Source organism: Anomalospiza imberbis, chromosome 1 (assembly GCF_031753505.1).
Source record: "Anomalospiza imberbis isolate Cuckoo-Finch-1a 21T00152 chromosome 1, ASM3175350v1, whole genome shotgun sequence".
Lineage (NCBI taxonomy): Eukaryota > Metazoa > Chordata > Aves > Passeriformes > Viduidae > Anomalospiza > Anomalospiza imberbis.
The window spans coordinates 40,439,272-40,463,738 of record NC_089681.1 but is presented as its reverse complement, the minus strand read 5'-3'; the positions used below and the strand labels follow the sequence as shown (position 1 = coordinate 40,463,738).

General features: G+C 35.0%; 1 protein-coding gene across 3 annotated transcripts in view; it reads right to left on the bottom strand.

Annotated features, from left to right (window-relative positions):
• The window catches only part of ST18 (ST18 C2H2C-type zinc finger transcription factor), a 167,984-nt gene that overhangs the window by 98,414 nt on the left and 45,103 nt on the right, over nucleotides 1-24,467 (bottom strand). Inside the window, exon 1 of one of the 3 annotated variants that reach the window (XM_068189015.1) lies at nucleotides 1,805-1,962. The exons of the other annotated variants lie outside the window; for them this stretch is intronic. The gene's annotated coding sequence lies outside the window, so the exon portion shown is untranslated. Of the gene's footprint in view, nucleotides 1-1,804; nucleotides 1,963-24,467 lie in introns of those variants that run through there. 3 annotated transcript variants of the gene reach the window in all.

The following is a 24,467-nucleotide window of genomic DNA, read 5'->3' as shown; positions in this document are numbered from 1 at the left end:
AAAAGCACCCTCTCCTGCTTAGCATTCTAAGACATATTATATTAAAAGTCTTAAGAATAGAACATCATGATGTCCAAGTCTTCCTGTTATTCAACAAAGTAAATAAAACTTTAAAAAAAAAAAAAAAAAGTGATCCGTTGTTGTATATAACAGTGATTTCCGCTAATTTGGCACAAGAAATCTATATTAATCTAATAATGCAGTAAGCCAAGAAGGCCACATAATAATAATTACCATTGAGTAATTGAATATTTAGAAGGAGGAGGAAAAAAAGGAAGACTGGTAATCTTAGCCTGCAGGCATGAAAGTACTATAACACAAAGATGATATTTACAAGTAACAATAAAATGCTCCAAACTGGGAAGTTAAGAGGCAAAGCCTATTTTTAGAAATTCCTGATTTCAAATCTGTATTATTAGTTAGCCAGCTTAGAGAAGAAATTATTATTGTCTCAGAAAAAGCTTTAATCAGAAATGCTGTAATTTTCCTTAAGAATTACAAAACCACTGCACAGCCAAACCAAAGAAGACACATCTACACAATTAACTAATTTCATTGACAAAAGAGGTAGTAAATGGTCGTTTTGAATCCCACAAAGATCCTTAACTAACCAAGTTCACCCCATACAGTTTTACAGTTTAAGGATAAAATCTGGGATTTGTGCTTTTATAATCTTTTAAATGAAAAATTCACAGCACCTTGCACAAGATTGTCTTGCTATTTACATATGAAGGAAGACAAACATCTGAACTAAGTGCTTTGTTAAAGACAAAAGAAAGTCAGAGAGAGAGAGAGAGAGAGAGAGAGCTATTGCTGATCAGAGTGTTAAACAGACTTTCTCTTGCATCAAATGCTATTTCATAAAAATTATCCTCCTGCAAAATGTTGTCCCAGAAGGTCCATTTCATTCTTCAACCTTGCCTGATATTACTGTCATTTAACTTTCTAAAGATTTTCCTGACACATACATTTATTCTGAAGTACAGTATTCGCTTTTTTAATCAGAAGCTCTCAATTCATTCTCTGAATCCCAAATAATTTAAAGGACAGAAATGCCATGCTTTGAAAGATCCTTTTCCCCTTTGAGTAAAGTTAATAAACATATTGATCAGTAATTTTCATTTCAAAAACATTACACATTATTTTAAAGCATTCTAAAACATCCTGAGAAAGCTCTCTGCTCTGTAATACAGAACTGCAAATGAACCTGCATCTACCGAACAGTTCCTACAAATACACTGGTCCACTCTCCCTCTCCCACCTCATTTTTTTATCTCTCTTTTTTAAAAAGCCAGTATTTAAGTTCAGTAACTTTTCAAAATGAGAGAAAAGGAGTCCTTGTGATCATTTCCTCAAATCAAATAGCTAGAGCTGCAAATTTGCACAATTGTAAAATGTATATGAACAAAGGCTTTACTGAGGCAGTATAAATGCAATTACACCATGACATTTTATTCAGAAAGCTGTGTCAAAGCAGTTACAAGTAGCTATTTTTTAATTGAGGCCCAAAATAGCATTTAAGATAATGACCAAGCATACATTGTGGAAGAAGCAGCATTAGTGTCTTAAAAAAAAAAAAAAAAAAAAGAAAAGTTTGCAGAGAGCATTTTAAACATGATTAAAACCCCTCAAACTTCTAACACAAATCTCTCAAGATTTTAACATTAATAAATGGGCATGTTTTTTTTTTACTTTTTGCAAGCTTAGAGCACAAACAAACAAACAAAAAAGACAGAAAGTTACTAACAGTACAAGTTGCTTATACATCAATGGGTTCATAGTGTGAAAAAGTTGTTAAACTTACTTTATTTTTGTTTCCAAAACTTATATGTTTCTCCTCCCTTGTGTGCTGAACTGTGCACTAAAGCTGTGTCTTTGAAAGGTAGTTCCCATGATATGACATCCAGCGCCTTTGACTGCCTAGAGATAAGCACCTGCGTTTGTGTCCCCTCTTTACGTCACACCTCCCTATTCAAACCTTCTCAATATGATTCACATTTGCACATCAACAGCCTCATGCGCATACACAGATTTTTTTCGGCTCTGGGCCCAAAACTTTCACTTTAATTTTCATCACATGATTGCTGTGGCATATGTCCTTCCAAACCTCCCATATATCAGTCATCATGCAAATGAGATGGAATATCACTCCTCTGCAGCAGATGGCCAGGGATGATAACAATGGCTCAACAGAGGAGATTCAATGTCCCTGACTTTATCGCCACGGCAACAACAACCTAAAATATATGTAATGGAAGTGGTGCTTATTAATTTTGCAGGCTCGAGTGTTCTGATTTTGTGAGTGAATGGGCTGAGTTAAAAAGGGGGCTGTGTCCTCCTGCCTCTAGAAGACTATCTATAAAAGCCAGGGACCTGGAAATTATTTTCAGTGACTAAGAAGGCAACAGCCTAGCAATTATTTGAGTAATTAGGTGTAATTCCTCCCTGTAGGCCTTGTACCCTCCTGTGCTTGTTTCACAGAAGCTCGTGAATTAGACAGGCACAGATACTGAAAAGAAAAGTGCCTCAAGATATAGCAGGAGAGCTTGCAGGAACTAAGCTTCAGTGATATGACACTTGGCCTCCACCAGGCTTGGTAAACACAAGCCCCAAGCCATAAGTAAATAGAGGCCCCACTCCACAAACACAGACCAATTAAAATTACAAAGGCAGCCACACTTCTGGGTGGGGCTGGGGGAAGCTTTATTCTGCCATGGTCTCACTGAGAGTCGCACACATAATGGTCTCTTAGTTCGGAGAACTGAGTACCGTATTCCATTGCTATCTGTCACTATCAAACCCAAGCACAAGGCTCTCTCCGGGCTGTGAATTTCTCCCTAGGGATTGATTATGCACCTTTAAGGAGATGTTTCAAAGTGAATTTTCTGTGTGTTCTCTTCTGAATGAAGACCAGAAAGAAGTAAATGCAGCAGTTTGCTATTTATCTTCAATAGATTAATAGGCAGGAGTACCTAGCTCCATTTTATCCCTGAGCAAGCGAAATTTCAGTGTCTCTTCACCCTGTTCATGCCACAACTTTTCCATTCTTTAATACTTTGGGTGTGGGAGTAACCATTTGATTCCTCGGAAATACAGTTCAGCTATATACTATATGTTTAACTAAGAAAATATACTTAAAGAAACTATTTCTCTTTTGTTCTTTTCCCCAGGGAATACTTTAGAAAAATGGAGAATCTTCTGCAGTAGGGGGGAGGATGTTTAAGAGAAACTGATGAAACATCCTGGGAAAGGAGTGGCTTCATCATGTGCTAGAGATTTAGCGCAGAATTGAATCAAGGAAGCTTGCTACCCCTTACGTGAGATAATTCTTCAAAAATGGTAAGATTGTTGAAAGCAATTTTCAGTGCTCGCCTAGTAGCCTACATACCCTGGGCCCTAAATCTAACACCAGAGAGGAGACACTGAGTAGCATCTGAAGGAAAATTGAGATACCAGATGCTTTCTTGAACTGAGTGATAGAAAGTTACAGAGGCAGAGCTGGGACTGTGGATTCTTCTCCTGTTGTGTAGAGCTCAACATCATCTCAGCACTGCTCATGTTCTCTGATAGCATTTCCATTTTTTATGAAAGACATCTCCCAACTAAAGAAAAACCCCAAGATGGGCATATTTCTATTGTGCACCAATGTAATAAACTTCCAGAACATTTATTTATTTATTTATTTACCTTATGATTGTTCATCAACCAGCGCTCTCACCTTCAGACCTATTAATAGATTCTACTGGAGTAAAAATGTTATTAGCTCCCAAGACAGTGATTCAAAAACTAAATAATTTTAATGTGAACCTTATTGTTCATCTTTACCTCACACTTTGGTATGGAGTTTGCAATTACATTTTCCAAATGTAGTGTTGCAGTTGGGTTTTGTTTTACTGTTTCTGAAAAGCTCAGCTGAAATGAAAACTTAGACTTCTTTTTTTTTATGTGTACACAGGCTTTTTGTGTCTGTGTGTGTGTCTGTGTATGTGTGCATGTGCAATTGGATTCTAGAATTGTATATGTCCATGTTCTTTACTTCTATACATTTCATTCTCTACCTTGCTAATTTGAAATAACTCATGAACGAGGCACTTGTGGTGAGATGAAGAGATAGGTTTGGTCCAAGCCTATGCAAAGCTCTGAAGCTCCTTGTAGTGGCCCAGTAGTTGAACAGAAAGCCAATACAGAGAGTACTTCAGGAATGATGCTTTCCTGACAGCTTGTGTTATTTATGGGACTGGCCACTGTCTTCTGAACCAGATGGAGCTTTTTTCCTAGTCTTTTTTTTTTTTCCTTTTTTTATGATCTGCTGTGCATGGCCTTAATTGATCATAGAGACTGGCATTTAGGTCACATTCTATTTTTTCCAGGATCAAGTATAAGCACCTCATTTACCTTAAAGATACAGCTCACTTAGCAGAGATATTCAGATCCTCTTGAACGCGGGAGGAACATGCAGCTGGAAGGATGAGTAATATTTGTACATACAGAATACTTCTCTGTATTATAACTATCTATATATATGCAGTGATAGTGCCATGCATATTTAAAACTACTTCCTAAAAAGGATTTGAAAGGTATTTGTTCCATTCCACTGAGACACTTAAGTAAGAAAGAAAAAGTCTTTGTCATTAAATCAATCCTAATTAAAGTTCAGATTTAACACAACTTTGCATTTTGCATAGTTTGCAGTCCCATAGGTAATGGAAAGCTGGCAGATTGGATTGTATTTATCATCCATTTAAAAAAATGTACTTAGGATGCAAGTGCTTAAAACTTAGCAAAACTTTAGGTTGCAACAGTGATACTGTTTTAATTCTCTAAGCAACAGGAGGTTCTAAACTTGCAAGACAACTGAGGAGAAGGTAAAAAAAAGCTAAATTATCCCTCAAACTGCTACTTAGGCAAAAGTGAAATATAATAGGAGAGAGTGATGACTTGTTGCAGAAACACAAATGAAACAAATGTGCATTGCAATATGCAGTATTTACTATTCAGACTTGTTGTGATAAGCAATTGTTCATTCATGGTCAGGTACAAGACTTCAACTGATAAATAAAATACTCCTCAAAGACCATAGATAAAATTATAAATTAATGGTGGTAATACATCAGATAAACCAGACAGACAAAGAAAGTCTTCTTGTAAACTGTACAGCAGTTACCTGACTGCTATTCAAATTCGGGGAAAATTTCAAAAACTGCACAGAACTTTAAATAAGTACCATGAATATTGCATTAAATAGTACAAAAAATTTCAATGTTTTCACCTGAATTTATTTTCTCTTCCATTTATGAAGGAGAGACTAATACAGTGGAAAAAGGTAGTTTTCTTTCCTCTGCAGAAATAGATGTACTCTCTGTATCCCCACATCTTACCAAATGATATTCTAGATCTACTTAATAGAGAAAGACATGTTTATACTACCTCCCAAACAAAACAGAGATGCCTAAGAGACATCATGAGACAAAAAATAGAGAGTGATAATAATTATAAAGAAACTTTAACATAACAAATGTATTTCTACTTCTGTGAAAAGCTATTAGCTTAGCAGAATCATAACTAAACATTCTTGAAAGGGAGACGTATCAAAGAAATCAGAGAGATTACATGAGACGTATTGAAAAACAAGCAATATGGGAGATGAAGCTTGCTGCTTCACAAAGAGATAAGGGAATGAAATATTCTCTGCTGGTGCCAGTAAATTCATTGCACGTGTTGACATCATCAAGCACCAAGTGCAGAGTCATTATAGACAATAACATTGCCAAAGTTGCCAAACCCATGAAGCACCTGGTGTAACAAAAATAATAAATCAACGTGGAGTGAGTTATTTTAGCCAGCCTATGCTGAGGAAAGCTGGCAGATATATACATAGCATAAAAACTACAAATCATCAAGCATTCAACTTTGAAATGACATTTAGAAAATGTACTAACCATGTTTGTACAACATATTACTTCTAAAGTGTCCATTTAGATGAATAGAAAGGAGGAGGAAGAAAAGATACCTGAACTAATACTAACAAGGAAAAAAAAAATCCAATTAAAATTATATATTGGCTCATAGGAATGTAAAGGTTTTCAGCATGTTCTGTGTGAAATGCTACTCACTGAAATAACAGAAAGATTTCATCTTCTCTCTAGCCAATTTCTTTCTTAAATGTTTGCTCAACATTGCTCCAGAGAAAGCCAGCAAATTTTGAAGTAGTCCTTTCCTGCCAATAAATTATACCACAGAATGCTGAAAACAGACATTTCAGGTGAGTTTTCTCGAAGTCTCTTAGTGCAGCCATGTAACCAATTCTCTTAGGCTTTCTATAAAAATTCTCAAAGGACTATGGAAAATTCTTCAAGCAAAAGATGCAAAAAAGTATTCTTACTGGGGCTTATTTTTGGGATTGTACCTCACTGAAAACGAGATTAGAATATTGCTGGTTAGAGTTGCAGTTTTATCAAATGCAAGCAGATCTAAAACCGGGGGGAAAAAATTGTCTTTTTGCAGTCTTATTTACTTTAATATATAGCCTTAATAAGTAACTGAAAGCAGTTATTTAATATTCACTGAAAATTAGGTGTAGGTGATGTCAAATATAGATTAAACCTTTCAAAAACTCCCATAATAAGGCTAAATAGTAACAAATTTTCTCAGCTCTTGCTGCTAATTAAAAAAAGCTCTCAAACATATCTTTCTCCTAATCATTGTATTATTAAATACATAAATAAAAAAACAATAATCATATTGCTATTGTGGTAACTTTCTATCCTAGTTCTATCCTATCAGATTTTCATTTGCATTTTAGATAGCTGATCAGCTGGAAAAATTATTTTTGAGTCACAATGTTGGATCTTATAATAAATTAGTAATTTTTAAGTCCTGACTCAGAAAGCAAAATTATTCTGTTTATGTAAACCTTATTTTAGAGAACTTTTGACTTTTAAATTATTGATCTGTTTGCTGCCTATTTTAAGGATTTGCGTCTGTATGTGCCATTCGTACATTTCACACATCATCATAAATTTTGTAAGAAGTAGGGGTGACACCTTTAACTTCTAGTGTTAACCTCAAAAAACTTCATCATGGGTATCTGCAACATCAGACTCTGGGAATATAATTATTTCTACCAGAGCAAATGAGCCCTGAAAATGTTAACATGAAGCTCACCAAATCTAAATAGTCCTGAGAAGCACAAAGCTCAGCATAGTTGTGTAAATATCCAGATCTCTGAAAACTGCGCCTTTTCCTCAATTCCCTTCATATTTTTCATTATGTGTATTTTATTAAAGCCTACCTATGGCAACTGAGAGCAGTCCGATTTCTGTTTGGGAAGCATTCTTTTTTTGATTTGGACTTGTCTGCAGGCAAGTGTGTCTGCTTGCTCTCTCTCCGTTACTCACATTCCAGTTTTCCAGAATAGAGAATTCAACAGGTAAACACCCATCTGTCTTGCAGTCTAAGTTCCTGTCCTCATATTTCCCTTGGCTTCCAGCTGTGGTTCTTCAGAGTTTTGTAGCTGATAGCCATGCCTTGGGAGAGTGCCAAGGCAACCTTTTCTGCCGCTCTCTCAGCTACATACACAAAACTTCAACACCTATTGCCAGCAATGTCTTACCTGCTCTTTGACAGCTGCTTCCTCCAGGGAAATCCTGCACATCATTTTCCTTTCTCCTTTCTGCTTGTGCAAAGAGCATCCTTATTCTCCAAAGAAAACCCTAATGACACTGTAGAAACAGTGATCTTAGTGTTCCTGGGGTTTAAAAATTCTACATGGTGAACCAAAATTCAAAGAGGTCTCAACATTAATTATCGCAATGAAAGGAGCCAGTCGAAATAAGTATTTTTAAACATCTCTTTTGTGGATATAAAGACAGAAAATATTGGCATCCTCTTCCTTTTTTAACTCGCCAGGATTTTGGCACAGGATTTTCCTTCTGCTTCTACATTTTTATGATCTATTTTATAGATATATCCTACTAAAACCTATCTGACTTGCTCAGTAGAACCATCTCCCTAGTACAGATATTTGTATTATATTTTTAAAACCTTGTCAGGTTTCACTGTTGAAATTTCTAAATTTATATTGTTGGGGTTTTTGTAATAACATTAAAATAATTTTGCTCAACTTTGAATAACTTTACTGGAATGTATTCAGATAGTTATGCCATAGGACACAGTAATCTCACAAGGAAATCTTAAGCATTGCATGAAAAGGATCCAAAGTCTGTGTATACAATATTTTGACTATATGACCACAACTGGATTTAAATTTACATTTTATGCACCTTGTTAGTATTTTAAAATACCATTTTAATGCAATAAACAATTACAATACTTAATGTTGTAACACAGTGAATGCAAACTTTGGCTGTCCAAACCACTATAAATAGGCATATGTAAATTAATCTCTGCTTTCAAGTATCTATATATGAATATCTAGTTCATATAATCTTGTAAATATATATATGTAAATTTTAGGCATAATTTAATTAAACCTTCAGGGCAAAAAAATCTTTCTAACACTGAAGAGACAATTTTAATAGGATGGAAATAGTGCTATAAACTTTTTCTAAATGATTTGCACAAAAGTAAAGGAGAGCCATCAGAGGGGTTTTTTTTTGTCTTTTTTTTCCCTCTGTGAATCAATGAGATCTACAAGAATGCCTGATCTTTAACCATGAAGTATTTAAAAAGCTGAAATCCAGAAAGGGATAACAGCCATCTGAAAAAAAGGGGGAACTATGTTTCCATGGACTAGACTTGCTTTCTTTTCTTACACACTTTGTTGAACAGCCTACATGGCCAGAGGCTATTCTGGACCTAATCCTAGGAAATGAGCCAAGCGTGATAAATAAGGCTGAATGCTGGGAGTGGCTAGTGTAAACCACTGTGTCATTAGTCACGAGCCCTCAGTTACTAAGTATATGTTTTCTTCTGGCATTTCTAAAAGCAGTCTTTTAATTTAAAGCTCAGTCATTCCCTCTGTGTTGGAAATGTCAACCAAGAATATGCAGAAAGCCCCAGAAACTAATCACTTGCTCAAAATCTCCAGGTAGATCCACACATGAATTACGCTCTGCTGTGAGATATACACCACACTCCCAAACATGGACTTGCTTTTGAAAATATCGATCAGATTGCCTAGTTCTATGTCCATAGAAGTCACCAGCAAAATATTCTTACTGTCAGCAGCAGCAGAAAAATTAAGCCCATCCCTCCTACTAGAGAAAAGGCAATGTTTATTTCTATTAAATTATTTGAAAATAATTTCAACTAATAAGGGCAGAAATGGCAGCAACTGTAAAAAAACCTCCAAAAACCTAAAATTTTAAATGTGTTATTTTTTTCTTACACACTTGAACTTTTTTACAGTTAAACAGTTTATCTTCAATTAAAAAAAAAAAAAAAGCTTAAAATAAAACCTAATCATCACACTCGTCTACCCCACTAAATAAACAAAAAAATCCTCAGCTATTCTTCTTTGCTTTTGAAGAAAATATGGCAATTTGTATTCCAATTTTTTCAAGCCAAAGTTACAGGGGGCTAAAATAGGGCTTTATAATGGAAGTTGATTGCAACCCTAACTATAGAGGGGCTACTGCCTTTCCATAATAAAGAGCTGCACAATTCCAAGGAGGGGAGGAGAATACTGCTCTGCATGACTTCTTGTAATTTTGCTTCTTTAAATTAAGGTTGTGTCTCGGGAACTTTCTTAGGTTTTTTGAGCATAAAGTTTGATATTTCACTTCATGTGGTTTTAATTCTGATCCTAGCACACTGGCATTTTGCAGCTGATAATGCATTAGAAAGAGGCAAAATTATGAAGTTTTGCACTTTGTCAGAGCTGTAATCCCAATTTAGTTTGGGGTTAGTGGTTTTTGGGGGGGAATTTTTGTGGGTTTTTTTTAGGGGGTGGGTTTTTTTGGGGTGGTTTGGTTTTGGTTTTATTTGTATGAATCATATGAAAAGGCCATGCAGGCTAAATCAGCAATTTAAACATGTTTGGATTTAATTTGCTTGCTTCGTATTGTCTTCTTGCTTAACAGTAGAATGATTTTTGGCTGTTTAAATTTCAGTCTGGAATGCATGCTGGCTGATTTTCTTTTTTCTAGGCATAAAATGGGTGAGACCATAGAGACAGTGTCAGGAATGTAAACTGTGACCATAATAACCAGTGCCCAGGTATGATATCATTAGCCTCAGCTCGTATTGCACAAAGGTTTGACTAGCAGTAAATGTTTTTCAGTCATCTGGATGTTTTACCACCATTAAAGGCTGCTGACAAACCACAAAGAGCAAGTAAAAGAATGAGATTATGCAAATTTATGGGATTGTTTTCAAATAATTATAAGTCATATTAGTGTGGGGTTTTTTCAGTGTCTTCAAGAGAATACAGAGGGCTGAGACATGGTAAAATGAACATCCTGGGAGGAAAGATTTAATTGCATATAAATTCAGATATATTGTCTGGTCTCCAAAACTTTGGTGTAGATTTAAGTCCATTCATATCTACTGCTCCATTGCTCCTAATCTCTGCAAAAAAAATGGAACTAGATTTTGTGTTATGTCTATGATTAGTGAACCTAACACTTTTAAATGTTTTCATAACAATGACAGGTGAGAACATCCTTCCAACTTAAAGAGCTTTGCATTAAAGCATGCTGATCAAGAGCCTATCACACTTAAAAACATAACTCCTAGGTATAAAGACTCTCAGGCAAAAAATTTCACTTGTACAAAAGGCCGGGTTTTTCCTCATAGCTTGGAAACTGTAGAGCAGAACTATAATAATAACTGTAGAGCAGAACTATAATGTACCAGTGAGGATTGCTAAAAGATTAATGTATTTTAATTCTTTTCTGCAGTATTAAAATCCTAAGTGACTATGGAGGAAATTAGTTTAAAATTTTAATTCCCACACACGTTTATTAATTGAATAGATGGAATAAAGGACTGTATTTAAAGACAAAATTTACATTTGACATTTACAAAATGTCTCCTAAAATTACTGCCTAAGTATATAATATGTATTTTTTTGTGTATTCTTTCCCAAGAATACTCTAAAGAGTAGGCTTTATTGTTAAAATTATCCTTTCCAAATATTAATAAAAACAGCGGTATTGTTTTTCAAAAGTCTTATTCAGAACACAAAAGTGTGGCATTTCACACCTGAAAAGGGTGCTATTACATAACTAGTAGCGAAAATTGGAAAAATGCCTTTTTGGCTACCCAGGAAAAGTACATCCTTTATTGTTTAGGTACTTTAAGTGCAAAAAAAACTTAATTATCAGGTCTTGAAGAATCAGTAGCATTTTTTTCCTCTTCAAGTCCATGTATGAATACACATGTGAATAAATGGATATAAATAAATAAATTGGAAAAATGCCTTTTTGACTACCCAGGAAAAGTACATCCTTTATTGTTTAGGTACTTTAAGTGCAAAAAAACTTAATTATCAGGTCTTGAAGAATCAGTAGCACTTTTTTCCTCTTCAAGTCCATGTATGAATACACATGTGAATAAACATGGAAAAGACTAGTCATAAAACATCAAACCACACATGGAAAACATTATAACTTTTTTTTGAAGTCAGTTCTAAGTGCAGACTGTTCCAGTACTTTTTATAATGTATCTAAACCATAATTTTATGTATCAATTATAATATCAATGACTGATTGTGTGACCACACTGAATTCCTGTTTCCCCACAGAAAGAGTGACCCACATGATAAGGATAAAAAAAAAAAAAAACAAAAAATTTTAAAACTATAAAAATCAAACAATTCACAAAATAGGTAATTGAAGAAACATAAATTCAGATGATTTTACTCAAATGTGAAGCTAGTGTATCTTCCACATTGTCAAAAAGAAGTAGCATGTGTAGCTAGTACAAGTTTCTTGATAATTGAAAATCCACATCTTCATAGTTCAACCTTGCATTAAGAAAATAAATGTAATTCTTGCATTAAGAATACAAGTGCAATTCTTTGATTCGAGTTTTATTGCTCATTTATTCAAATGATAGTAAGAACTAAGATATTTAAATTGCTGTATCTTTCATCTCTCTTTGCTCATCTAGGTTCAGCCCACATATCTATTTTGATTAAAATACTGTGGTATAAACTCTGTAGACCTCTAACTCCATAGAATACGTTGATATTAAATTAAAACTTAGTAAAGCCAGAAAAACTACCAGAGTGTGAATATATCAACCAACATTTTTAATTCAACTTAGTTGATGCCACTGACTAAAAAACAAAATGCAATCACGAATTTGCCAGGAATGGAATAAAAAGAAGCATTAAGCATTTGATTGTTTTCCTAATTACCTTACTAAAGATATGACTAATTTTATAATATTTTAAAGCATCCATATGCCTTAATTTGTATGCTTCTGTATGTCAGTTAGGGAGAGAAATTTTTCTAGGGTAAGCACTGTCAAACACAGAACAAAAATCAAGGAGTCTGTAAGAATAATGACTTCTTCACAAAAGTTATCTTAAATTCATGATCAGAGTTAAATCCATTACATCCCTAAAATACAAATTTAGACCTTTAATGTATTACTCAGTTGCTTAATTACTTATTTCTGTTGAAGTTATTTGGTTCTGTTTCTTGAAGGGTGAAATTTACCATAAATAAACAGTACATCCAGGAGCTTAAACACACCAGACTCGTTCATACAGAACACTAAGTGTTCTGTCACCAAGAAAAACGCCTGTCACAGGGGCTTTACACATTTCAGGATGTCTGACAACATTCCTAGCAAAAAATTGCAGTTCATTGTGAAATGTTGATTAGGAACAGCACACAACTGCTTTGTAATGGCTAGTTTGAGTGTTATAACAAGTCTGAAATTATGTTGCAAAAAAATAACAAACAAAAAATAGTCATTTCTATTAAAAGGAAAAATAATTACAATATATGGGACAGCACCAAATCTTCGCACTGTATTTCAAAAATCAGCTGAGAGACACTGCTTGTTAAAGAGAGCATGTTTGATGTGCTGTGAGACTTATGATTTAGTGATTACTCACCTTTGCAATGCTCCTATGGAGCATTGCAAAGGGCTACCTGACCTTATACAGTATTCAGATAGGAATGCTGAGATCCAGTGCAGAAATGTTACCTAACAAGCTCAGAATTTATCTTCTTTCATTAACTTTAGACCTTAAACATAATACAATATTTTTTTGTGGCTTAAAAGTATATAAGCATCTGTTAGCAGAAGCCCTTTATTTCACATAACAAGAGAATTCTGTTTATGATGTGTCACCAGCTGCTCAGTCAAAATGGGTTCTATTAGAACTAATTTAATTTTACATAAGTTGATCTATTTGCATTCTGAGTCTCCAGTTAAATGACTAGGTACTATTTTGTAGACTGATCCCGCTTCAAGCCTCAGTGTATGGACAATGCTTAATCAGTGTGTACATCAGGAAATAAACATAATCAGCAAGTGCACTAATTAAGCCAGGAAAATTTTGCAACATGCATACACTGTATGGATTAACAAGGCAATTCATTAGAAATCTTAATTATGGAATATTATATTTTCCGTACATTTTATTTTATGATGCTTCAGATGAGTTTTCTCTAAATACAGAAGCCATCTACACTTCTCAAAGTACACAGTGAGATCCTTTTAACTCAGGCACATCTGTGTAGCCTCTAGTCTGGAAGCCTCTATGGAAAACATGCTTTGTTATCTCCAGCCAGATAACCTGATATGCTCTCTTAAACAAGCGGCTGCTAATCAGATGTTAATACGGAGATGACTGAAAAATAAATACAAAATAAAACATATAGATAAAAAATTCATTCAGTGACATGGAGCCTCTTCTAATCCTTAAGAAGGGTTTTTATCATGTTTCTTTCTGAAAAGTCAGCAAATAGGCACCTAGAGCTTGATACGTAGCACTCAGGTTTTAATGCAAAAAGCTTCCATTGAACTCAGCATGCTTCAAGCTTTTAGTGTAAACTGGTGGCAAGACTCCAGTCTGAAGCAGAGATGTCAAAAATGCCAAATCTGCATGGTGGTAAATATGTGGGCTCCTCTTTGGGTAATAACACTGATTCTTTGACTCCCTGTCTAACAAATGTTACATCCTACTGTACAGCTTCATGTAAACTTCTTGATGAGGGGGTTTATCACATGGAATAAAGGAGATTGGTCTCGTTGGAAGTACAAGGAATCAACCAAGCAGTTTGTATCAGCAGAAGAGGATTTTATGAAAAGCACTTCATCTGTCAGACAGAAGTATTATAATATAGCTGACTTCTGAAGTTGTTCTACACCAATGGAGAAGGACTCAGAATGTTAGCATAGTTTTCTTCTGTGCAGCCAAGAAACAGGCTGTTTCAGAGCTGCACATGGATAAGATCATTGTATCACTTCTAAGTCTTGCATGTACAGCTTGCATTTTGCAGGGAAAGGCTACCATGATTTTAAATTACAGCAAAGTGGCTCCTGCAGCACCTTCTGAAGATGAAAAGGGACCCTATTTCTACAGCAAAAGGACACATAACTATGCTCAATAAATAATAAATTTTTTACTGGATAGAAAGTTTATGTATAGAAAAAGATAGAAAGTTCATCTGTCAGGTGCTTCACAGCCAGGCATCCCCAAGAACATCTCCTGGAGCACTGGTACATTTGGCTCATAACTCCAGTATGCAAATGGGAGAAACAGAAGTATTGAAAGTCCCCTAGGACATTACTTTTAAACCTTAGGTTAGAATACCATGGAAGGAGGTTTCTACATAGGCCCAAAAATAGATCACAGCCCTCTAACATGATGTAAAGTATCCTTCTTGTCCTTTTATTAACTCATTCTTTGCTCCATTTCCATCTCCATCTCGAAATCACTCATGGGAAGTGCATATATATTTTCAGCTCTATAGATGCAATCTGCATAAACTATCAGGAGATTCATTGTTGGGAAATATTCTAGTTGTCACAAGAATGGCTGAAATGAGGTTATGAATCTTGGCTATTAAAACAGCCAAGCTTATTTCTTAGAAAATAGGTGAAGCTAAATTCCAGGGTTAATTTAGTTTAGGTCTGTCTGAAGAGTATCGAATGGGCACACTTCCATGTTGTCATTTTACCACAGTACAGGACCAATTTTGTTCTTGTTTGTACTGTGCTTTGGATGTAAAATATTGGTTTGAACTGCTCGTGTTTCCTGCCCTTGATGTCTCTCATATTAAGCAGAATAAGTAAATTGTAACTTTAACATTAATTTACATTAGGATGAGTAAGATCTAGGGGCTTTGACTGTAAACTTAAAAACTACTGTCAAATAAGAGTTACACTCTGGTCTGTTGCTAGCAGAAATGCCAAGCAGTGCCCATATTAGGATGGTCCCTTGGCATCTGCATGAGTCATAAACGTGCCTTTTGGCCACTGCTTCATTTATTGCTCATTATGTTTGTTGTGGACTGGTAAAGCAGATATAAATAGAAAAATGCTTACGTAGTATGACGGACAGATTATGTTTAAACATTTTCGATAGCCTATCTAAAACCTGACAAAGTAGCTATTATTGGCATCTGAAAATTCCCATCCCATAAAGGATTATTCATGTATATTTAGGGCATGCTTACCACCTTATTTGTGGCAACAGGCATGAAAAAAAAAAAAAAAACACCAAAAAAACCCAGGGTCTAATATATTCAGTGAAAGCACTTAGTAGAGATATGAAATATTCATGTGTGGGACACAGGGCTTAACAGCACAATAAAAATGCATTCCCAAAACAGAGGCCAGATCACTTAAATGAGATGGAAAAGGATATGTGACAGCACCAAACCCTTGTCCAGAGTTCTGGCCTAAAGGCAATGAAATAAGTGAATTGACAATCTGGGTAAAGCTTTTGTTGTTGAGAGTAATAATTCACAGATTCTTTGCATGAACATGACAAGTGAAAATTACTTTTATGTCCCGTTCTTCATTCTGTCCTAAATCAGCCTATGATACAGCTAAAGTTTTTTAAAAGGACATTGGCCATCATCATAGCTGATCAATATGGAAAATAAAAGATTAAAGTTCTGAAACTTCCCTAATCTTGTGGTAATACTTCTTTTTGCATCACATATTGTACTTATTGCTTTCTTGAGACCACTAAATTATGACAGTGCTTGGGTTTTGAGTTTAAAATAAAATCAGATGCCTTTTTAAAAAACTTTACTTGAAGTATAAATTAATTTGCATTAGTTTATCAGTTACAAAGTATATTTGCCTTTGAGCAATGACTTTGTCACATCATCAAGTCATGGAAAATTCAATCTGTCATAGGCTGAAGGGCCAAACTATAATAACTTCATTAGAGCATCACAAAGGGAGACACAGGAAATTATATTGACGGTAAATTATTCCTCTCAAATCTCAACAGTTAGAGGACTTTTCTAATAATATCAATTCAGAAGAATACAATCCTATGTCATTGTGGATTTCACAAAATATAGAGGTCATACTGAGCAAGTGTGGACAAAACTGTTTCTCTATTTGATTGTATGCTAAAAGTAGAGATTCTCCCAGATTTTTCAGGGACCACATTTTTACTTCTGTTATCTGAGGTCTGAGATATCAGAAATGGTGATAAACAGAAGTTGCTTTCATGTAAACAAAGCAGGTTTTCAAATCATGCAAAACTCTTTTGAAAGAATTGTTAACATAGGCCTTCATAGAGCCCAAAGTCTTTGTTCAGAACTGTGGTATTGCTGTCTGGGTTTATATAGACCCACATTTAACAGATTTAATAATTAAAACAATAGATATTATCCTGAGCTACATGGCAAGGGTATTGCAGTGTCATACAGAGTGGTAGAAATTACATTCATGCCATTGTGAATGGAAATTTTGTGGAACTGGCTTGAATGAGTCCACCTGGTTTAAGCCTATGGCTTAATTAACTCAATTTTAGGTAAATGTAAATCAGTGAATTTTTCAAACACTTCAGGTTCACTGTCTCACTCACAAAAGCATTCTGTAACCACCAATATTTGCACATATAAATAAATATTTTGGACATATAAGACAGAGGGTTTTCCAGACACCAAGAGCTGACATTTGAAAATACAGTCCTAAGTGTCGCATACTACCCTTAATTGATGCACACATATCACAACCACTTCACAGAGAGTTCTACACACAGATTAATGCTAAGATATGACCATAATAAAATGAGCACTAATCTATGAACAGTGTTGTTCTCCACCATAGGGCAATGATACATTCACTGTAAACTTTTTTCCATCTGTCAAGTGCACTGCAGTGTTCTTGTGCCTACATTAATATTCTTTCATGTTTATACCAGTGGTTTTTGAACACCATATTAGACTGAATTTAAAATATACCAAATAAAAATGAGTGGTGTAAAATCCAAAACTGCTTTGGAAAGAAAGAAGCCTGTAACTTGCAAACAAGTTCAGGCTGAACAATGAATTCCAATTAACAATATTAACATCACTAAAATACAAATATTGTATTTACTGAAATAGTAGTCTATGGTTCCTCATATGGAAGGGAAAAAAAGCACATGCTAAACTACTGACAGAAACACAGTTGAAAGGAAGTGGTCAATCTTTATACCAACAGTGAAGAAGTGAGATCTACAGTACTTGTCTTCTAGTCCATTAGGTTTATTCGTCAGTCTGAGGTTATATTATTGGTATATGTGAGTGTACAAAAGTAAAAGTGTAAAAGATTTTACTTTTACAGGAAACATTTCAAAGTAAGTTAATGGCATAGGCAAGTGCATTGAAGCAAATAATGAAAAACAATACTCTAATACTCAGTTCTTCACTTGCTGATAATAATTGAATTTAACTTAATAATATTATTTGATCATTTAAAAAGCTAGTTGAATAATGAAAATAATTACTTGAGAGTATTTTAGTACCAATTGATGAAAAAATGTGAATAGGTCACAAAATTAAACATTATTTGACTATCTATACAACTAATTGAATAATGGAAACATTTATTCACCAGTAACATATTCATCTAGTACAGAAGAAAGGAAATAAACAATGTGCAAATCAGATCTACATTAAAAGGATCTGATTAATATCTGTAATATTGTCAAAATTTTTTGTTATTGTTACAAAGAATATGAAAGCTTACTGAAACAATATTGTCATTTACAATGTCAGAATCTCAAAAGGGAAATAATTTGGCTAGAATACACTGGTATCATTAATCCACTGTACATTTAACTTGATGAATGGAATGACATTTCAAAGCACAGAAGGAAGAATAATCTCATTTTAGGTACAGGACCAAGAACTAGATGACCTGTTTTCTTCTCCTAGTCCTATCATCAATTATTGTCACAGGATTTTTACCTCCCTAGCTGGAAATTACTTGTTTCTGAGCTAATTACTTCTACTTAAGGCGAAGCTATGAGCTTTATTCACAGTTGAGTGAATAACTAAGTACTGTTAACTACCTTTGAGTTAGGGCAATGTAGTAACACGGGTATAATTAACTGAGGCTCAGAATTGAATACTTGAAAGAAACAATATCCTTAGAAGGTACCTCACTTCAGCTTCCTCAAGGGTTCCTGTGAGGGGATCCTTCACCAGTGAGTGAAATCAATGATTAAGTGTGAATAACTTTAGCAGTTGTTGATGTTGCTTGGCACTTTAAAAAAAAAAAAATCTGCCTGAAACACAACCAAAGTGGTTGGAAGTACAAACGTAAAACTGTGGAAACCATCTGCAAATGGTGATTAATGCAATCTCCAGGTTCACTTAACTAGTGCAGGGCAATGAATAAATCCCTTTCGTCAGGAATCTCAGTGTATTGAAAATGTCAAGCTCCCAGCGTCTTTATCTATGAGAAAACACCAGTCCTTGGAAGATGCAGTGTGCTTTCCGTAAAGCGTCGGTAGGGACTTGGAAAGCTGTCAGTTACTTCACCCTAGATGAGCATCACTCAGATCTTCTCTCTGAGCTTTTTTTCTAATTCTTATTAGCCCGACTATGAACAAGAAAGACTTTCCAGGGCACAGTACTAGAATTTTATAAAGGGTCTTTGCCTGATTCTCTTCAACCACTTCAATTTATTGTCTATGTTCTCTGCTCCTGAGCAGAAAGCAAACTCAAAAGGTGCAAGATATCTGCTGTTAGTAGAAACAGGATACTGGAACCACAGCAGGAAACCAGAATTAAGAAAAGGGCAATGTAATTGCAAAATATTAAAAGTAACAGAAATTGTTTCCCAAGACTTGAGAAAGAATTTAGTTTCATCCTTGAAGGGTCGGATCTCTATTTATTTTGATCTGAAAAAGTCTGCAAAATATGTAAACAAACTTAAGACTCTAAGCATAGCTCTTTTCCAAACCAAAGCAAAGGCTAATACAACACCTTAAATTTTTTTTTGACTATTCAGAATTCAGTAGCTACTGTGTTATTTTGTATTAAGGCACAATCCCAAATGTCAACAAGAAAAATCAGCTTGAAGTTAATGTTTTAACCTTTTTTGTTCTGACAGAATTGGATTTCCCCCCACACCTTCCCTTTTCAAACAGAATTCATGCAAAACTGGCCACTTCAGTGACACATTTTGACTTTGACAGAACTGCACATACTCTGAGCAGCAACACCGGTGAGCCCTTAGCTATAAAGCTGCACATAAATTAATGACTTGAACAAGCTTGCAAAGCCAAAAACTGAATTTTAATATGGACCTGTACTTTTTTCTGTATCTTCATCTTCAGAGTACAGTATAATACAGGTGATGAATATTTATTCAACCCTGATTATACTTGAGCTGCATTAGTGTACTTTAGATTAAAGCTCTGTTGTTTCTACTGCCAATTCTCATGCATGGTAATATTTTACATTTTAGATCTTTTGATTTACACATAAAAATATACTTATTATAATGTCTGCCTTATTAACCCTCTTTTCTGTTCTACCTTCTATTCATGCTAGTATTGTATTAATGCAGTGTGGTACTACATTTACAGACTTCCTTGTTTACTGCAAATGTAGAAATTGCTATAATTAACTATGCATTCAGTACAAAATTTAACTATTCAGACTTAAAGTAGGATCTTATTCTTTTTAAAATATTTCATTACCAAGAACCTGGACATGTTTATTTTAAATTTTGAATTAGTATGAATTTGAAGCTACTGTGCAGTAAAAAGAGGTGGTGTTTCCACAAACAACACTGGTTCCTACAACAGGAAGCAACAGGAAGCCTGCCCATGCAGCACCTTTAGATGCCAGGAATGTGGCTTACTGAAGCCATAAATTTAGTAAAACACCTGTGAAAGCCACCTAGATGTCATGTGTACCCTACAAGATTGTATTTCTTTTACTAGTCTTCTCATAGTACATTGGACTTATAGACTCGGCTCATAAGATATTGGAGAGAGAGGAATTTCTGAGTTAGGTGCAGGTTGGTATGACTGGGTGGAAGGCATGAAGTACACAGCTGGGTAGCTGCTATACCACTTAATGCTCTATGAGCTGGTGCTACAGGGAAGGTTTGCTATGTTTTTTTGTGTGTTTTTTCATTGTTTTGTGGTGGTTTTTTTGTTTGATCGGTTGTTGTTGTTGTTGTTGTTGTTGTTGTTTTGTTTTTGTTTTTTTTTTTTTTTTAATAAAGCAATAGAGAGAGGATCAAGCATCTCTGCTAGTCATTGTCACGCAGTATACTGAACCTGACTTCATCATTTACACAGCTAAACCTTACAGGCAAGTGGAGATTCATCTACGATTTCATCAATGAGGGAAACATTTCTTCTCATCCCCAAACAACAACAAGTGCAATTGCAAAGAGTAAGCATAAATCTCACTGTAAAATGACTAAGATTAGAGCAGAGAAAAAGTATTGTCATCACCCAAGTACACTATAAATCAATTATTTTGCATCAATTCCAAACAATTTGCCAGCTAAGTGGTAACATTTATCACCATAACCAAAATCTTAGGAAATGGAAAAAAAAAAAAAAAGGAAGAAGAAATAAAGCAGAAAAATATCGACACTGAAAAATTTCCTTCTACTCCTGGCTTTATATGAGCCCTTTACTTTTCTTCTTTCCATTTCTCTTTCTTCCTCCTCACATAAACAGGTTACAAAGACTTTTAAAATATAAGAACAATGAAAAGAGAATTGGGCATACATAGAGGAAAGTCCAGGTAAGCATCCTGCAGCCAGACAATAAGTATCATGCCAGAATCTGATACTCCTGCAAGACCTTACTTTCAGTACATGCAGTGAAGTGCTTCCAGGGTGCAAGCACATCTCAGCCACATTGGAAACCACATATATATTTGCTATACTGCCACTGCAAATACAAAATATTTTCTTATGTATCTGTCAGCATCAGTTCCTCTGAACAATTATCATGGTGCACTACAGTACACCGGGATAATTGTTTAATGGTGTTAAAAGTCACAATATCTGAAAATGCAACTATGTGAGAAATTAAATACTGTGTGACATAATGAAAAAAGAGGATTGAAGAGAGAAATCATGTAGGTCATTATTCATTATTTAGACCTCTATATTGATAACACTTATTTGTCTCTTTCTGAGAACATTTATAATGTCAGTGAATCTCGGCATAACATAGAGAAAAAAAAAAACAAATTTCCTGATCTGAGTAAAGAAGAGGGAGTCAAAGCAAGAGAAAGAACAAAACTGTGCCAAAGAAAATGATGAAGCAAAACGCAGGCAGACAGTAGTAATAATACAGCCACCTAAATAAAACTTAGGTGGAACTTTTGCAAGCTACTTTGACCTGGACATTTGTAGAAGGCAATCACATTTTCAGTTATATTTCCTAATGTGATGGTCTAGAGACAAAGAGAGCAAGTACCCTCCCTACCAAAAGGTGTGTTTCAGAAGAGTGGGTTTCAAGAGACCTGTCACCTCACTGCAGCTGAGCAATTTAAGAGTGCAGGTCCATTTGGACACTCAGCTTGCCTTAGAAGACCAAAAATTACAGATACAAATGGCACTTATGAAGAACCAAGAAGACCTTTAACATCCTCAGAGACCAACCCAAGCAGTCAATTATCATCCCCCAGGAGACTATTTCCTTTATGAGAAAAAATACAGAGTAACCAGCTTCATGGTGTTGCAACTTAGCTACAAAGAACTTCTGAAACTCATTACAAATGAAATATTAATGAGACAGTGGATATTAAGGAACTCAAGCAGTGTGCACTACCAGAAATTAAATTGTTAAATATTTTGGCTAACTGCCATTTCAGTGATCATTAGACTGAAATATTTGGCTAGTAAATTCAGTATCTTTAATTTTAATCAGATTTGAGTGTTTGCAAATTATGCAGCTGTTGCTATAAAGATAATTAAATAACCTAATAGCCAACAACTTTAATTTTAGGTTTGATTTTTTTTTTGAGAGAGAGATTTGAAGATTAGAGTTATTTGCAAACTCCTCAGACCCCACTGCACTCAGCACTGAGAAAGAAATAATCTCAATGCATGAACTACATGAAATATATTTATTGTCTTAGGCCAGTGCAAACAAAGTATGACAGACTTCACAAATCTCACCATCATAACAGGCATCTTTGTGCTCAATCTCAGAAAAAAGCCAAAGGAAACCACAGAGGTGTAATTACACACATCTCCTCTTACAATTGGTGCCACTAAAAAAAGCAAGATGATGGCATGGATCAGTAGGAAGGAATTCACAGTTCTGACTATTTACACTGACTGGTTTTGTTTATTTGTTAGTGGTCCCTCTACACCAAGTTGTGGAATTACAAATAAGATTACATTTCTTATGATGAATATGATGACTTTACTGTGTAACATCACTGGAAATCAATATATATTCAAAGAAAATCAACTGGCGCCAACAGAGTCACTCAAGATTTGTCTTGGCATAAAAGTTATGATAAATAACTGTACAGGTTGCTGCTGATGTTTGGCTTGGGAGACAAATTGAGGCTTGGTCTATAATATCAGGAGCAGCAAAAATATTTATAAGAAAATAATGCAAAGTGCAGCTCTCCTCAAGTTTGTGGCATCTTGCTTTGATTATACTTATTTATAATATCTTGAAATAAGAGTACTATGATGACTGTAGCTCACAGGGATTGACCTGAGGGATATCTTATCAGTGAGAACTCCAGCAAGCATTAAATCCTAGGGAAAACAAAAGTTGCTTATGCAACTCTAGATGGCATTTCTATTCTCCAATTACAGTGCCTTACGTGACTTCAATAGATATTCACACTCAGAAACACAGTATAGTAGTTCAGAAAAGGTCAAATCCCTTAAATAACAGATAAAAATTATTTGGCATCTCCATAAAACAGCACAAGGCACAGCACGAAATATTCCAGGAAGTGTAGACTTAACTTGACTCAGTAGTGATGATATTTAGAGTCAAGAAAAACAAGAGGTTTTAATTAAAGACTTACCTTCAAAATCATACACAATCTCTCACTAACACTGACATGAAAGTCAAAAACCCATCCTAGGTGTCATCAGAGTAGCCACATTTTTTTTTGGTTACATTTGTATGCTAATCACATAAGAAGCAAAAATAGGCTTAGATTGGAAATCAAAGATTGGTTGTATACAGGTAATAGAGTGCTCGAATGCTTTATTTTAAGATAGAAGGCTCTTGAACCAGGCTTTATTATTGAACTAAGACTATCTATCCTTTTTGACACTTTTTAAATTAAGTTCTTCCTCTAATTTATGTTTTTGTCAGCTTTCCTCCCTTACCTGGCTTTAAACTGATTTTTTTCTCTCAAAGTAATAAACTACTTTGGAGAGAAGAGAAAAAAATTTTAATGACCCTCGGAATTCAGATTAACAAAATGGATCATTTGTATACAGCTGCAGAATTACGAAACCATTTGAAGTAGAGAGAGAGAGTCTTCAGCAATACACTGCTTCTACACATTGCCACAACATTACTGTTTGTACTGCCTACAGTCTCAATTCTTGATATGTTTTAGCAGTACCTCATCCTTTTGGTGCAAAATTATGAGGTCAACATTAAATCAAAGGGATAATGTTAAGGTCAAGACCATCAATGTACTCTTTTATTTTTAATGCTGTGATGGATAAACCCCACTAGCCCTTGGACCAAAGCACCAAACAAAAGTCTGGGTGAGCCTGGATTTGCACCACCAGTCATGTTTGACTCTTTACTGGCTTCACAGTCTGGCTCCTTATTATTGCTAATCCAACTTGCTTTCAAGCATGGTCTGCATCCCATCTGACTTCAGCAGAGATGCAGGGAGCTGGTTCAGGCAAACAGAGCAGGGTAACAGCTGCAGCCTGATGAGTGGTGGCAGCCAGATAATCTACTGTGATGTCTTGTTGGAGAAAATTTGGGACAGTATAATTTCCCCAGTTTGACGTGGAAGCCTTGTCAGAGTAACATGAGTCTCAACACAGCACATCCAGACTTTGAATGCTGTAAGAACTATTTATTTCTCTAATACAAAAATCAAGAT